The sequence below is a fragment of a genome, unplaced genomic scaffold, assembly GCF_019419815.1.
Source record: "Pyrus x bretschneideri cultivar Hongxiangsu unplaced genomic scaffold, Pyrus_bretschneideri_v1 Contig54, whole genome shotgun sequence".
Taxonomy (NCBI): domain Eukaryota; kingdom Viridiplantae; phylum Streptophyta; class Magnoliopsida; order Rosales; family Rosaceae; genus Pyrus; species Pyrus x bretschneideri.
The window spans coordinates 2502087-2513780 of record NW_025999792.1 but is presented as its reverse complement, the minus strand read 5'-3'; positions in this window follow the sequence as shown (position 1 = coordinate 2513780).

Sequence of the window (11694 nt, the reverse complement as noted above, 5' to 3'; positions counted from 1 at the left end):
AAAAACCCACTATGAATTTGTTTTTTTTTTTTTTTTTTTTGTTCTTTTGCTTTAAACTATGACCTTGTCTTATACGTGTGTTTTCTACTTTATTTGGAAGTCATTCTTGAAAAACACACAAATACCAATATCATGTTGCACCCAAACTAGGCTAAATATTGTATTTTGTGTTTTTCATTCTTATTCTTTTAAAACAAGGGAGTTTTAATAAAATTGACATTTTACTGTTTATTTTTAATCAAAATGACATTTCAGGTATGAAAAGTCCATATTGGGTTAAGCTCTTTTTTTTTTATTTACTCTTATGTCATTATTTCATTATTGGAGCGGGGTCCACAATGATGTTGACATTTCTATCTGATCAAAATACATTATTTTGCATGATGTTATTCAACTTATGTTAATTTGCTGCCAGCTCTTCATGCTTCCATCATGTTGTCAATGTTATGCAGTTCTTCTTCTGTCAAATTGTTCCAATATTGTTCATCACCTTCTACTAGCTTTGCATCTCTTTCTCTATCTTCTTTCACCTTGTTGTACATGTTTACTGTTTCTCCTTTGAAAATTTGAGGTTTCCAGTAAGGCTGATGATTGATTTTTGTCTTACTGTAAATATACATTTCTTCTTCTTCTTCTACTACTAGTAACATGTCATACCTAAAATCTTCAAACTCATCTAAGGCTAACATTTGGATCCCTTGAAATTTTAGAATATTTTTGTATGAAGGAGTCTACCTATGTGGGGGATATAGAGGATATTCTAAAGGATTCTTCCTTAATCATGGCTATATGCATAGCTTTCTCCTTCTGCACATGTTCATACTAATTTGGAGGACTACTAATAAAACTTATGCAAATTTGTTTCCACTGTTCTAGATAATCTTCTGCTAATTTTATAAGCTTTTCAGGAAATTATTCTAGTTGGGAAATATGATCAATGAATATTTTATCAAGATAGTCAAACTCTAATAGTAAGGCTGGGGTAACTTCTACCACATTATGCTTTTTTTTATACTCATAACTAAAATGTCATGGTCTATAATCTTTCATATTAATCCTGACCACAGCTATACTAACTTCTGGTTTACAAATACAACTCTCTATACTATCACAAAGATATGGTAGATACATCTTTGTAATAATATTCATCCCTGGTTTTGGGATCAAAGATGGACTGATACAAAGCACATTATAATTGTAATTGTAACTCTTTCATGGATTGTGATGCTCTTCTCAGGATCTCATTTTGCATATCTGGTGCCATTATTCTTAATTTTGCTTTTGAAATTTCTTCTAATAGGATATCATATAATGTTAAGTCTAAAGATATATTCCTAAGAAAACTTTCATATCTCTCTTGTTTTTCTTTATCACTCAAATACTGATGTTGTTCCATTTCAATATCTTCTTCTAAGAGCTCAATCTTAATTTCTTTCTCTGCATTGGGCTCATTAGCCTTTATTGTTATGGGTTCAATAACCTCTTTTGCTTTATTCTTATGTTGATCAGGTTCTAAACCTATTTTTAATTCTCTTTTTAGGGTGTCACTTGCCTTATGCTGCATTCTAACAGTTTGGAGTTCTTGATTCATTTTTGTAAACTTACTAAGTAATGACTCATGGTCTCTAGAAATGACTTGAAAGTTGTGCTCAAGAGAATGAATCTGATGCTGGCTTTGATGGAAATTAAAATTAAAGTTATCAAACTCTTGTTCTAAGGCTCTGATTAGTTTTTCATGGCCTAACCTTATGCTTGGCTGTTTGATTTGGATATTCCAAAAATTATCTAAGAGAACTTGTTGCCTTTCAGGGAGTTTTGGTACCATTGGCTTATACCTTAGAGTTAGATTTCTGATTCCTTCAACAAGAGTACCATTAAAGTTGAAAGTAATTAATGATGGTGATGTTGGTCTGCTTATGCTATTTTGGAATCCACTAAATGGTGGAGTTCCATAGTGCATCATTATGCTATTGAAATGTGCTCTTCTGCCTTGTGATATTGTGCTATTTGAGGATGATGGTCCACAATATTCCATTCCTGTTCAACGAATTAATCTTGATAAGATATCATCTAATGTATTGTCACTACCTTTTATATGTTCAAAAATTGGTTTAAAACCATTTTCTATAATTGAATCAATAAAATTAGCCCATCTTCGGGCTGCCTGTTTATTAGCATGTATCTTATTATAAGGAGAAACTATATTTTAACAATCTGTTCTAATCGTAAATACTTCATTATGTAAGAATAAAGAGAAGGCTTCAAGTGAGTTAATTATTCCTAAAAGTTCTAAATCAGTTGATGGTAATCTTAACTGTACATCACTAAATTTTCCTGATGAATATCTATAAACTTGTTCTTTAAACTTTGGTGACACCTTATGTTTTTTCTGATATAATATACATGCCCATCCTAATGATGAAACATCTGTTTCAACTATTTTGTAACTAACATCTAATGCTAATGTTAATAGCTTAAGTTGAGTAATTTCTTCCTTTATATTTTGAACTAATTCAATATCTTCACTATTAAAATATTTTTGTCCTATTTTGCTAGTTTTACTATGTAATAATTAGGCCTAGCAATTTCTGACACGACCCGATAACCCGACACGACACGACACGAAATTAACAGGTGTTTGGGTCGACACGATAACGAATCGGGTCGTTATCGGGTAACCCGATAAGCACCTGTTAAGATAACGGGTTGGTTCGGGTATACACGTGGGTAACACGATACACGATAAGCAGAATATTATTTTTATAATTTTATAACCCTAAAAAAATACTGTAATAATTATATACATTAATTTTACAATTGTATACCCCTAAAAATTATAATAAATATATATATATATATTAAATTTTATAAAAACTATAATAATTATTAATTAATAATTTAATATGCATGATGCATTGCATGATTTTGCATCCATTGAAATTTGATGTGATTTCTTTCCATTCAAATTTCAATAATCAATTTCTTGCCGTTGCCAACTTGCCGCCCTTTTTGAAAAAAAAATGGAGGGAAAATGAAAATGTTAAGAAAAGTTGAAAATAAAACAAAAAAGTGAGGGAATTAGGGAAAGATGTTGGAGGGAAAATTGAAAATGATAAGAAAAAGTTGAAAAGCAAACAAAAAAAGAGGGAAAAATGAAAATTAATAGAAGTGGTGAGAAATTTTTTTTTTTTTTAAGTTATTAACTTTTTATCACACACATGACTGTCATGACATATCTCACTATTTTTATAATGACACACGTGACACGTGATGTATGTATTATTCCGTGAACCAGTCAATTATAATTTATACATACAAAATAAATAGATTTAAATCTACTTAATAAATATATATATATACACACACACACGGAACTTGATTGATGGCATACGAATTCTCCAAAACTAATTTCAACGATCCCAACCGTCAAACTTGTTTGTATATGCTTTGAGATCACATCAACAAAAAATCATAAAAAATAAACATTCAGAGATCAAGTAACGGGACAAAGCTTTTCAACGGTTATAAACGAAAAATCACGATTTAACGGTTATTTTAACTCCGATTTTGATGATTTTTTATAACTACACTCCATGACCCTATATGAATACAATGAATGAATTCGATCTTCAATTTAAAATATTTACACAAGTGGATACCACAAAATCTTATGTTATACTTAATGAAAGTATAAAAAACTCTAAGTGTTAGTCAATCTATCGTTTTACGAATTTTCCAAAACTAATTTCAACGATCCAAACCGTCAAAATTGTTTGTATATGCTTGGATTTTCGAGTGTAGATATAGTGCTTGAACGAGAAATGTTTTAATGTTTTGAAGTAATATTTATGTGGCAATGTGTGGTATGTGCAAATTTTTTAAAAAAATATCTTTTTCTTAACGGGTCATAATGGGTCGGGTCACTTTACCCGTTGGGTAAAGTGACACGACCTGTTAAGGACCCGTTAAGATAACGGGTGTGACACGACATGACCTGTTTAGATAACAAGTGTTACACGAAAACGACACGAACACGATAGACACGACCCGTTTGCCAGGCCTAGTAATAATGCTGTTTTTCTTTCTAAATCAGGGATAAAATTTCTTGCATAATTTAACAATCCTAAAAATTCTTGTAACTGTTTTTTGTCTTCTAACTTAACTAGAAATTCTAAGACATTTTTAGTTATATGATCTTGTAATTGTATTGTACTTGACTTTATATACATTCCTAAAAATTCTATATCTTGCTTTTCTATGCAATTTTATTTTTGCTAATCACAATTCCATTATTGATAAATTCTTGTAAAACTATCTCTAAGTGATTTCTATGTTCATTTCTATTTTTACTATGTACTAAAATATCATCTACATAAACACTACAAAATTTATCATATTTCTTGAAAATTTGGTCCATCTTTCTTTGAAATATCGATGGAGAATTTTTAAGTCCAAATGGCATAATAAGCCACACAAAATGTCCTTCTGGACAAGTAAAAATTGTCCACTCAATTGATTCTTCTGCTAATCTTATTTGCTATTTACGATCAAATTTACTAAAATATTTACTCTCTTAAATTTTATTTATAAGCTCATCCTTATTTGGTAAGTTATAACAATCTTCATATGTATTATCATTTAATCTCTTGTAATTATAAACTATTATAGCCTTACCTCTTTTTAGTTATAAATGTTTTCTCACAATAAATGCTACTGATCTATGTCTAGATTTAGAGGGTCTAATTACTTTTAAAGTTAATAACTCTTTTATTTGTTGCTCAAACTCTTGTTTATCTATTAAACTACAAGGCATATCAGCTGTCTTTATCGTTAAATCTGGATTAATAATATCTAATTTTGCTAGTATTTTATTTTTACTCCAATGTAATTGTGGGTCTTCTCCTATAATTCTAGTTTTTTCTGCTAATTGTAACAATTCTTCCAAACTCTTTGGTCTATTATAGTTCCTTGGTCTATTTAACTGTAATGTTTCTATACAGATTTTTTCTTCTTCTAAAATTGGATATTCATGTTCAAATATTTCTTCATCAAACTCGTCTATATTATTATGCTCATCATTTTCTTTTGAGTTTTCTAAATAATAACTATCTTGACCACTAGACTCTTCTATACTTATGTTTTTGTATGCTTCTACAATATTACTTTGATCAGTTATTGTGATGACTCTTTTGAAAAATGTTATGTTATGATTCATAAATAAAAAAACCCTGCAAACTTTTCAAAAAATTTAAACCTAAAATGAATGGATATGATCCTACTGGTGAAACAAATGTTAATGATAAATTAAATTGTTGTTTTTCTATTTTAATAGACTCATTATTAATACAATATGTTAAATAAACTGGTCTCTCATCAAACTGTGTTATTCTCACTGGTTTTGCTAATTTTTGTCTATATTTTTCTGTTACTAACTCTTCTCTTATGACACTCTTTGGACTATCTGTATCTATCATATATGTTGTTTGTATTTTGTGTTCTTTTGCTAATTTTATTTCACAATTTATGGTAATTAAAGAACTATTTTTTGGCTTTTCTGTAGTATGAATAGTATTTCCTAATATTTCAGTGCTTTCGTGTGATTTTGCTGAATTAATTTCTAATAACTTATTACCATAACACTTTTCACATAATATTGAATATGTATTATAGTATTTATTTGCAACTAACTTGCTATACTTGTGACATTTTTCTGACCAACCTAAATTTATATATTTATACTCTTTTCCATGCTGTTCTTCTATGAATGCACACATATACTCTTCCAAATCACTATTTGAACTACTTGAATCTTCTGAGTCTGAATCTATCATATTTATACTTTCTATACTATAAATACTCTTATTATCACTTAAATCATCTAAACTATATATTGACTTAATATCTTCATCTTCTTCTAACTTAAACAATTCCATCAAATGTACTTTTTCTCTTTACTGCTTTCCAAATTTTGGACATTTAGGTCTAATATGTCCAACTTCTCTACATGAATAACATTTACAACTGCTCTCATCTTTTGGTGCTTTGTATTTCCTAATTCAAGGTTTGCCACTTCTTTTTCTAAATTGTTTTGGAATATATTTTCTCTTCCTTTATGTTCTTGAAGGTTTTATACTAAAGTTCTTATGTTGTTTGTGTGGTTTGTATGACTTATATTTCTTTTTGTATATTTTCTTATGACAACTCATATAAAATTACTTCCTAATTTGTTTCTTAGCTTTTATTTGACTATACTCTTGTCTAAGTATATCATATATATGTTGAATTCTAGGTTCTATTGCAATATCATTTTTCTTTGGATACTTTTGTAATTCATTCCAAATCTTTTCACTTATTGGTCATTTTATTTTTGTCATATAAGTATTTAATAAATTAATATCACTAATTCTACTTGTTCTTCCTAATTATTTAAAGAAATTTGTAGTATACTCAACTATATATTGTAAATCACAATTTGTAATTGTTCTAAATTTCTAATTGCTCTTATTTGTTCTTGTTCGCTTCTGCCATCTAACCTATTATGATCTAAAAGTTCTTGTTTAATCAAAGTAACAAAATCATCAATATTAAAATGTGTTTTAGCTACCTGATGCTATTCTAGATTTTGAACATTCCATGATTTAAAATAATAAAAAACTAAACCATCTAAAGTATGCTCAAAGTAGTCTAACATATTTTGTGAATTACTAAAATCTAACATTAATGCTGCATATACGCAATCTTTCTTCCATCACTCAATCGTTCTTTCCAAATCTTATGGATCTACATTATCTAAATTTAATATATGGGAATTGTTATTGACACTCCAAAAATCTCATTCTACACTCCAAACTTTCTATATTTGGAAAGAAAAATACACTTGTGAGGAGTGTAGAATGAGATTTTTGGAGTGCCAATAACACTTCCCTAATATATGGAATCCTATTTTTTTCTAGGTGGCTTTATCATAGTTTCTTCAACAAAATCTACTCTTGGTTGTTCATGATATTGTTCATTTGTTTGTCTCAAAAATTGTTGATCAGTTCTACCTACATATCTTGGATTTTGATTTTCTACTCCTGATGTATTCCTTTCTTCTGCTGGATTACATTCTGCTTTGAACTCTAATAAATTATTATACTCTTTTGATCCTAAAATATGTTCTACTCCTATCTTTATGATTATTTTTTTCACCTCTTCATCTGAAATTCTATGTAGTCCTAAATCATGTGTCTTATATTTTTTTAAGTATTGTTCTTCATCTAAATAATCAATATATCTATAAACAACAATATGATCAAAATTTTGGTCAACTAAATTAATATCTATATTATTAAAAGCCATATGAATACTCTCATTTTCGATCTCACTCTCATCCTCTTCTATATTTTCTTGTGCTTCCTCTTCATTTGGGTTAATATCTTCTGCTCTAACTACTTCTTTTCCTTTTCTTTTAAAGAGTTCCATTTTCTATTATCAAAAGGATTTATCTTAGGTCTTCTAATGTTATTATTTGCACTTAAAATTAAATTTTCTAATTTTTCTAGCAAAGATGGTGGATGTGACATCCCACATCGCCCAGGGGAGTGATCCTTAAATGTATATTCCTATCCCTACCTAGCACGAGGCTTTTTGGGAGCTCACTGGCTTTGGGTTCCGTTGGAATTCCGAAGTTAAGCGAGTGTTGCGGGAGAGCAATCCCATGATGGGTGACCCACTAGGAAGTTACTCGTGAGTTCCCAAAAACAAAAACGTGAGGGAATGGTAAGCCCAAGGCGGACAATATCGTGCTACGGTGGTGAAGCGGGCCTGGGAAGTGGTCCTGTCAGGGCCGGGATGTGACAATTGGTATCAGAGCCTAACCCTGGTCACATGTGTGCCGACGAGGACGTCGAGCCCCTAAGGGGGGTGGATTGTGACATCCCACATCGCCCAGGAGAGTGATCCTTAAATGTATATTCCTATCCCTACCTAGCATGAGGCCTTTTGGGAGCTCACTGGCTTCGGGTTCCGTTGGAACTCTGAAGTTAAGCGAGTGTCGCGCGAGAGCAATCCCATGATGGGTGACCTACTGGGAAGTTGCTCGTGAGTTCCCAAAAACAAAACCGTGAGGGAATGGTAAGCCCAAAGCGGACAATATCGTGCTACAGTGGTGAAGCGGGCCCGAGAAGTGATCCGCCCTGGGCCGGGATGTGACAATTTGGTATCAGAGCCTAACCCTGGTCACATGTGTGCCGACGAGGACGTCGGGCTCTTAAGGGGGGTGGATTGAGACATCCCACATCGCCCAGGGGAGTGATCCTTAAATGTATATTCCTATCCCTACCTAGCACGAGGCCTTTTGGGAGCTCACTGGTTTCGGGTTCCGTTGGAACTCCGAAGTTAAGCGAGTGTCGCGCTTGAGAATCCCATGATGGGTGACCCACTGAGAAGTTGCTCGTGAGTTCCTAAAAACAAAACCGTGAGGGAATTGTAAGCGCAAAGCGGACAATATCGTGCTACGGTGGTGAAGTGGGCCCGGGAAGTGATCCGTCCCCGGCCGGGATGTGACAGTGGAAGTGATGAAGATGCGTTATGTAAAACTTGGTTTATTTTTGCTATTTTTTCTTCAACTTGGTCTAATTTGTCAGCCAAACTTAAAACTAAATGAATAATTAAATTATTTTGCCTAACGGGAATATTACTACTAGTTATTTGTGTTGAAAAATCTGTTAAACCTACTGATTCTTTGTCTAACTTACTAATTTTTTTTCAAAGCTTGGATGTATTTTCTGCTAGTTCTAGAATTGATTATTAAAATAATAATCTATCTATTTTATTATGCAACTTATCTACTTGTTCACTCAACTCTTTTTGCACTAGTTGAATTTTTTGAACTTCTAATTTTAACTATTCAACTATTTCTAATGATCTGAGTTCTACTTACTTAGGCTTACTATCTATGAGGTTAATAAGCTCTTTTATCTCTCTTTTGCTAGGAAACGTTTGAATATTTTTATTATTATCTTCTAACTGAGATGTAATATAATTTAAATTTTGTCTAATTGTTTTTATGGAATTTTTCTGAAAATGCTCTAACAACCAGTTTAACAAATGATTATGCTTATTATTTTCTAATTTTATATTTTCTGCTTGACTAATAATAAGGTCTACAATACTGTTGGCTTGTGGATTTTCTTCACTATGCAAAATATGATTATGCTTTGTCAATGGAAAATAACAAACTAAACTGTTTTGGTCTAAGGTTATTTTTCTTTTTTGTGGTTCACTAATTTCTAAATTAAAATAATCTATCATAAACTACAGTCTACCTTTTTCTAAAGTTACAGCTAACTGATCTTAGAAACTCTATTTCTTCTCTTAGGGTCTCTAAAGTTTGATTTGTTGCTCTTTTTGCTTCTAAAATTTTATGTTGTACTTCTGCGTTATTATATTTATTAATAAATGAAGAATGTTCAAGATAACCAAGATAAAACTTCTGCTTCTTCAAGGTCCTGCTAATTCTTTTAGATATATATGCTAATCTTCTCTGTATGCTAGTTATAGTTGGGTTATCTTCACTTTATGTTATTTATAGTTGGGTTCCTAGACACCCAATAAATGTCTAGTAGTTATGGTTAACAAGGTCTACAAAGGCAATGATATATGTTGTTCATACAAAATTAAACAAATGTGATATCAGTTGTATTAATGACTTCCGTCCTCGAGGTACTTTACTATTATAATTATACTATTAAAATGTTAAACTTGGTTCTGATACCAAATTCGTACAGCAGACTCGGTTAAATAGTTGGATGGCCATTATAACAACTAGACATAAAACCTTGCACATGGAACTCGACATGTTTTAGCATGACGACCACTCACAATGCAGGTATAAGGCCTTAACGGCTGAACTCAGAGGTACGAAGAACTCAGAGGCACCTTGGTTAATGTCCAGTTTTTGTATGGCAAGCATTCAACTATAACAGAGTGCTCGAACAAAGCATGATCGTCAGTTTAACAGGTAATAATATAACTACAATAGTGTTTCCCTATTTTAGACTAGAAGTCTATTTAAACAAACACACTAAAGAAAGAAAAGAATACTTACTTAAGACTTGGAGATTACTTGAATATGTATACTTGAACTTTTATTGATATATAGAATGTTTACAAATAAGCGTTTACAAAGGATGCTAGGAAGGTTTCAGATGCTTTAGTGTATGAGGATTGAAGTATGGTGTGTCTGGTTTTGAGGGGTTTAGATGTTGAGGTGTTTTCCGTGTGTTCTGCATGGGAGGAAAAACTCCCTTACATAAAAAACCTAATTCCTAAAAGACAAAATAACTTTTCAACTATTTATAATTTTTTGAATAGTGACAGTACATTGTTGCTGAAAGCTGTCACCATTGTTTCTGAAAGCTGTCTGACTTGTCTTTGCTTTAATGAAGGTCATGTGAATCCATGTTGGCTTGGCTACTGCAATGTTTGCCACCTTCTCTTTTGCATTTAAATGTTATATGAAAGTGACAATCATTCTTTCTCTTCTTTTGGACGTATTCTTTAATGAAGACCACATGAACTTTGCTGAATACTGGGCTATTTTTGCATAGATATTTGAAGGGTAGCATAGGCATTTTTGAAAACTTTTGTCCTGACGATTAAAAGGAAACTTTTTTGGATGTTTCCATTCGTTTTCCCTTAAAACAACATACCAAAAGCATTTTAGAATTGTTTTGTATCAATAAAATGAACAATAGTTTTGCAAGACGATACCAAACACACTCTTATTTTCTTATATACAAAGCAATTTTGAAGAGGAGTGTCTAAATGCAGAACCTAATGTAACCCAATATTTTAGAAGACTACAAAAGTGAATTTCTACCGGCTATAAGGGCTCATTTGGTGGGTTGGAAGAGATGGGCTTTGAGATTAGATTGTCAAAGATTAATTACGTCTTGTAAGACAGGATTTGTAATCTGTATATATGCAGAAGTTAGATAACTCACTATTTTGTTGATTTATAACTCATCTTATCCAGTCATGTCCTCTCATATTTTGATACAACAAACAACATATTACATTTAATTCCATTTTAATTACTCACAACTTATCCCAAGTGGCCAACCAAATAGGTCTTAAAGGCCTCATTGGTGGGTTGGGTGAGATTAGACCTTAGAGATATGTTTGTGTTGGCGATTTATAGACAAAATTTGTAACTTGTGTATAAAAATAGGCTATATAACCTCCTAATATGAATCTATAACTTATCTTGTTCAACCATATTCATTAATATTTTGACACAACAAACAAGAAACTGAACTCATTACAACGTGTCCCAACCGGCCTACCAAACATGCCCTAAGGTATCGTTTAGTATGCAGACGGGACGAGACGGAACGAAATGGGACGGGACAGGACGGAACGGAGCGGGAGCAAAGATGCCCTTGGACGGAAACAAGGAGGAAGAAGAAGGAGACAGAGAGGTTATAATTTTGTGTTCCACAGATGTAGAACGAGTCGTTCCAGGGGGTGAGGTGGAACGAAAATTCACCCAAAACTCGTCCCGTGAAACAGCTCGTTTCACCTGTTTTAGGCGCACCAAACGTGAGACGGAACGCCTTGTCCCACTCTATTCCGTCCCATTCTACATACCAAACGTACCTAAATGGAAGGGGAATCCTACCCAGCCATTAAGAACAACATTTTACAACG